Raw genomic sequence first — 7201 nt, 5'->3', positions numbered from 1 at the left:
TGTGAGCCATAAGACTAATGAGACCTGACACTCCTGAAGGGAGGCAAGATATGCCACAAAACCCACTCAAAAGCATAGGATGTGAGTCCAGAGAACATAAACTAAGTGCTCCATTGATAGAAAACAACACCTAAAGCACTTCCAAGAAGTTTCAGTTGCCATTGATTTGATTGCAAACATATCACATTGGGAAGGCATGACTTACATTTACTCTGAATATTGACTCAGGCAAGGACTCTCACTTCATTTGATAATTGAATGCCTAACAAACCATCAAGAGGTAGGAATGCTGTACGTGAGAACAGAGTCCCCTCAGCTGGGTATAAAAGCACATCTGGGAATGGAGGTTTCCAAACCATTCAACACACCTTATTGACAACCCAGACCAACCCTCCAGCCTCTGACACCATGCAGTGCAGTTGTAGCCCATGCTGTTGCCAGCCATGCTGTTGCCAGCCATGCTGCTGCCAGCCATGCTGTTGCCAGACCAGCTGTTGCAGGACCACCTGCTGTCGCCCCTGTTGCTGTCAACCTTGCTGCTGTGGGTCCAACTGCTGCTAATCTGGATGATGCTAGACAAACTGTAACAAACACAGCTGCCCTGGACACAGCTGCTCAATACTGGCCTGTCCTACTAGTTCATTCTCTAGAGTGGCGTGTCCCTCCCTACTCTTCTGTCATAAAGCATCAAATAGATCTCGTGAAGATCAATTGTTGCTCATACCCAGTATGCTATTCCAAAGAGTCTGTTCTAGCTAATATTCTTTTGTGCAACAAATGTATTGCCCCACAACTTAATTTTCATCTCTGTAAGCTATACATCCCAGAATGTTTCTCTGCACTGGACATTCTCTTTTGGGAATTAGGAAACCTTATGCCTTTTGCCATTGTGTTGAGATGTGGGAATTTTGGGCTACTTAAATAAATGTGACTTTGGAACAAACACACAGCTATGGGTGTCATGAATCTTCAATTCTTCTTTTTCTAGTTGCCATAATATGAGAAACTGTAATGTAACTCCTCTAGACATACAACTGTAGGTGTAGGATCCCTTCCACAATGCCACTTCTGTTAGTTTGAATGAACAATGTGCCAGAAGAGACATATGTGGGAAACCTTGACCTCAAGTGCTGGAATTGTCTGGGAAGGATTAAGAGGAGGGAATCTCTCTAATTTGATATACACCTGGGAAGGTTTTGCATTGTCAGAAGCACAGGACCTTCTCAATTGGGGCCCTGCTTCATTGAGGCAGCTCAAAGTTTGGAGCCTCAGTTCTTGTTCCAGAATCATACTCAGCTGCCTGCATCTACTGCCACCCCAATAGGGACACACCTTCTAATCCTCTGAAAGCATATATCGAAATAAATGACTTCTTTTCTTTAGTGATTTGTTGATGAGATCTCATCTGGGGAATAGAGATGTGCTTGTAAGAGTTCATGCTTCAGTACTCTGCTAATGTTACTATCCATCAGCCTATAATATAATAAGGCACTGTTTTCCCATTCATATGATAGGACCCTGCTGCCAAATGCAAATAAATCATCCTTGAAATTCATATCGTCACCAGTCATATATAGCTATCCTATGAAATCCCCACTCCCACCCCAAGCAAGATTATAACTCTTGTTCACACTGAATAAATTTGAGCTCTCTTGCTAAAGGAGCTCCTTTGATCTTTCAGTCCGATTTGCAGGCCATATAATCCCCCACCCCATTCATAGCTTCTACTCCTTTGTTTCTTAAGACCAGTGGCCAATGACCCAACAAATGATAGAGTGCCATAATGCTATGCTCCTCATCTTCATATTGCTGCCATTCAACACAGTACACTTATGGCTGTGCAGACCAATGTCAATTTTTCCTCTGAACATTCTGCCAACTGCTATGGTGGAAGAGCATGGGCCATATTTCTCTCTTCAATGTGTGTACAATGTGTTTTCACTACCTTCTTCTTAATATTTAAAAATAGTCTGATTAGGAATATGAATTCAAATTACACAAATGGCCCTTTCAGCATTGAATGCATTTCTTTATTCATCCACATATTTTAAACATTGTCCCTGTAACCACCCAGCACCTAGCAGTAAGATAGCAAGGAATATATTGATTCACAGGGTACATGCCGAATACATGTATACACTCATCTCAGGGAAAGCAAAACATCCATGTCCAGAGAACCTTTATGTACACAGTGGATACAGAAAGTGTGGCTCAGTATTGTTCTTTATCATTGTACACATTAGATTTAGATTCTGGTATCAGAGTATTGTACGTTTGGGAGAGGCACTCAAATCTGGCACAAATGTTCTGTATCTTTCTTTTTTAAATATGTGTGTGTATGTGTGTGTGTGTGTGTGTGTGTGTGTGTGTGTGTTTACACAAGTGAATATACACATTTATCTATTCTATATTTAAGGGTCCAGAGAAGGTGCTAGCAGAGTAAAGAAACAGATACCTGTTCCGTGAGCAGGATGTGCATGTTCTGGGAGACCAGCATGAATGTGTTCAACCTAGGCTCCCACACTTAATCATATAGTGTTCAAACCCCCATAACCAAAGGATGAAACTGGATTTCACTACACTGCTGAATTGCCTAGGGTTGGAATGCTGTATTTGTGGGGGACAATTAAGTTCCATGGCAAGATTTTCCACTACAAGCATCTTGTCTGTACTTTGGTCTTTTTATTATTGAGATCCAGCACTGGTGATATTTTATTTAATGAAGCTGAGTAGTTGATTTCACAGCAAAGTAAACTGGCAGTCAGTCTCCAAGACAGAGCATCATCTAGTGCTAAAGTAAGAATCTGGTTAATGCTCTTGAGGAAGGGCAAGTCCCTAGAGATCCGATGTTTATTCCTTGACAGCAGACACTGCAGTCAACAGAAAATGTCCTAGTTTCCCTTGACTTGTCTCTTCAGCATAACAGATATAAAACTGTCCTGATATTCTATAACAAATTTGCGTGCCATGTCTTCCTCAGAAATTGCATCTTACACATGGCTCTCTCCCTCCTTGTTTCACAGAACAGAGGAAAACCATGGGTTCAGGATCATTTCTCAGTGGAATGCTCTCTAGATAATTAAAGTTAGAATCCTGATGTCACTTTTGAAATTGAGGACTAAGAAGAGTTATGGCACATCCCTGAGAGGAAATGGCCAGTTTATACCTGTGCAGAAGGATCAACTTCTCCACACACCACATCCCCTAAATAATCAAGTGTCTGGGGGAGCTTGCTTGTTTTGCAATTTATATGTTGTAAATTTTACTCAATGGACCAAAATCCTAGTATAAGCCAAGGTTCTATGTAATTCAAATAGGCAGCGAAGTGAATTTCTGTATTCATCTGCCTGAGCTTGCCATGTCCCTTCAACTTCAATTGGGATAAATTCTCATGAGTTACAGGTCTCACTGGATTCTCTTTCTCCACAGTCTTTTCATAACCACCAGCCCAGCAGAGCTACATCACACAGCTTTGGCATTAAGAGCAGCCATATAGGACAGGGAAGGTTTGAAAGGCTTCTGTGATATCAAGCCAATGGCCTTTCCCATTCATACTCTCTGTACCCACATGACCCATTATGTGTGAGCCATAGACTAATGAGACCTGACATTCCTGAAGGGAGGCAAGATATGCCATAAAACACACTAAAATCATAGGATGTGAGCCCAGAGAAAATCACCTGAGTGCTGCATTGGTGGAAATCAACCACCCTAAAGCACTTCCAAGAGGTTTCAGTTGCCATTGAATTGACTGCAAACACATCACGTTGGGAAGGCACTCACCTCGAATATTGACTCAGGAAAAGACTGTGACCTCATTTGGTAATTGATTTCCTAACAAACCATCAAGAGGTAGGAATGCTGCACATGAGGACAGAGTCCTCTCAGCTGGGTATAAAAGCACATCTGGGAATGGAGGCTTCCAAACCACTCAACCCACCTTCTTGACAACCCAGACCAACCTTCTAGGCTCTGACACCATGCAGTGCAGTTGTAGCCCATGCTGTTGCCAGCCATGCTGTTGCCAGCCATGCTGCTGCCAGCCATGCTGCTGCCAGACCACCTGCTGCAGGACCACCTGCTGCCGCCCCTGTTGCTGCCAACCTTGCTGCTGTGGGTCCAAATGCTGCTAATCTGGATGATGCTAGACAAACTGCGGTGAGAACAGCTTCCATGGACACACCTGCTCAAGACCAGTCTACTCTACTACTTCATGCACTGAGTGGAGTGTCCCTCTGTACTCTTTCATCCTAAATTGTCAAATAGATTTCATGAAGATCAATAGCAGTAGGCTATTCCAAAGAGTCTTTTCTAACTAATATTTTTTGTGCACCAAATGTATTGCCCCACAACTTAATTTTCATCTCTGTAAGCTATACATCCCAGAATGTTTCTCTTCACTGGGCATTCTCATTTGGGAATTAGGAAACCTTATGCCTTTTGCCATTGTGTTGAGATGTGGGAATTTTGTGCTACTTAAATAAATGTGACTTTGGAACAAAAATACAGCTATGAGTGTCATGAATCTTCATTTCTTCTTTTTCTCATTGCCCTAATATGGGAAACTGTAAGGTATCTCCTCTAGAAGAACAATATTAGATGTAGCATCCTTTCCCACAATGCCACTTCTGTTGGTTTGAATGAAAACTGTACCAGTCAGACGCATGTGGGAAGCCTTGGTTTCAAGTACTGAAATTATCTGGGACGGATTAGGAGGAGGGAATCTTACTAATTCGGTATATTTCTGAGGCAAGTGTTGGATTTTCAGAAGCACAGGGCCTTCTCAAATGGCATCTTGCCTCATTGAGGCAGCTCAAGATTTGCAGCCTCAGTCTGTCCTCCAGAGCCATGCTCATCTGCCTGCACCCAATGCCACCATGATAGGGACACACCTTCTAATCCTCTGAAAACATATCTCCCTATAGAGGACTTCTCTTCAGTGATTTGGTGATAATGTCTCATCTGGGGAATAAAGATGTGCTTGTAGGAGTCCATGCTTCAGTTCTCTGCTGTGTTACTATCCATCAGCCTATACTATAATAAGGCACTGTTTTCCCATTCATATGATAGGACCCTGCTGCCAAATGCAAATAAATCATTTTTGAAATTCATAGCCTCACCAGTCATATATAGCTATCCTGTGAAATCCCCACTCCCACCCCAAGCAAGATTATAACTTCTGTTCACATTGAATAAATTTGAGCTCTCTTCCTGAGGGAGCTCCTTTGGTCTTTCAGTCCATTTAGCACACAATCTAATCCCCACATTCATAGCTTCTACTCCTTTGTTCCTTAAGACCAGTGGCCAATGACCCAAGAAACAATAAAGAGCCACAATGTCATGCTCCTCATCTTAGTATTGCTGACATTCAACACAGTACACTTATTGCTGTGCAGTCCCATGTCAAATTATCACCTCTGTATATTGTGTCAACTCCTGTGATGGAAGAGCATGAGCCATATTTCTCTCTTCAATTTGTCCACAATATATGTTCACGAACTTGTTTTCACTACCTTCTACTTCTTTGTTAGAAATAGTCTTATTAGGAATATGAATTCAAATGACACAATATGCCCTTTCACAATTGAATGCTTTGCTTTATTCATCCACATATTTTAAACATTGTCTGTGTAATCACTCAACACCTTGTACTAACGCAGCAAGGAATATATCCATTCAGAGGGTACATGCCAAATACAGGTATATACTCCTCTCATGGAAACCAAGCCACCCATGTCCAGAGAACCTTTATGTACAGGGAGGATTAGGGAAAGTGTGGCTCAGTATTGTCCCTTATCATTGGACACATTAGATTCTGGTATCAGAGTATTGTACATTAGGGAGAGGCACTCCAACCTGCCACAAATAGTGCCGTATCATCTATTTTAAAATGGATGTGTGTGTGTGTGTGTGTGTGTGTGTGTGTGTGTGTGTGTGTTACACAAGTGAATATAGACATTCATGTATTCTTTATTTAAGGGTCTAGAGAACATGGTGGCAGATTAAAGAAACAGATATGTGTTCTGTGAGCAGGACTGACATGTTCAGGGAGACCAGCATAAAGTTTGATCTGTTCAACCTAGGCTCCCACACTTAAACATATACTGTCCAAACCCCTATTAGTAAAGGATCAAACTAGATGTCACTACACTGCTGAATTGCCCAGGGTTAATGCAGCATCTGAGGGGTACAATTAGGTACCATGGCAAGATTTTCCACTCCATGCAACTTGTGTGCACTTTGTCCTTTTGAATACTGAGCTCCACCACTGATGACATTTTATTTAATAAAGCTGAGTAGCTGATTTCAGAGCAAAGCAGACTGGCAGTCCCAGAGACAGAGAGTCATCTAGTGCTAAAGTAAGAATCAGGTTAATGCTCTTGAGGAAGGGCAAGTCCTTAGAGAGCCAGTGTTAATTCCTTGACAGCAGACACTCTGGCTCACAGGTAACGTTCTAGTTTCCCTTGACTGGACTTTTCAGCATAACATATAAGACAATCGTGCCATTCTGTAAAAGATTTGCCTGCCATGTCTTCTTCAGCAAGTGCATCTTACATGTGGCTCACTAGATCCTTGTTCCACAGAACAGAGGGGACCCATGGACTCAGCATCATTTCTAAATCCAGTGCTCTCTAGTTAACTTAAAGTTAGAGTCCAGAAGTCACATTTCAGATTGAGGACTACAAGGAGATGTGGCACATCCATGAGAGGAAATGGCCAGTTTGTACTTCGGTGAATGATCAAGTTCTATACACACCACATCACCTCAATGATCAAGGATCTGGAGAGCTTCATTTGCCATTTATTTGTTTTACGTTTGACTCAATAGACCAAAAATCTAGATTAAGCTGAATTACTATATGATTCAAATAGGTAGCGAAATGAATGTTTGTAGTCATCTTCCTGAGCTTGTCATGTCTTTTACATTTCAATGGGATATATTCTCATGGGTACATGTATCACTGGATTCTGTTTTCTACAGTGTTTTCATAATCACCAGGACAGCCGAGGTACATCACACAGCAATGTCATTAAGAGCAGCTACACAGGACAGGGAAGGTTCTGAAGGCCTCTCTGATATAAGCTAATGGTCTTCCCATTCATAATCTCTGTACCCACATGACCCACTATGTGTGATCCATAAGACTAATGAGACCTAATACTACTGAAGAGAGGCAAGCTACGCCACAAAAGCATCACT

The sequence above is a fragment of the Acomys minous genome, assembly GCF_964271855.1.
Source record: "Acomys minous genome assembly, chromosome: 12".
NCBI lineage: Eukaryota > Metazoa > Chordata > Mammalia > Rodentia > Muridae > Acomys > Acomys minous.
This window is presented reverse-complemented; position numbering follows the sequence as displayed.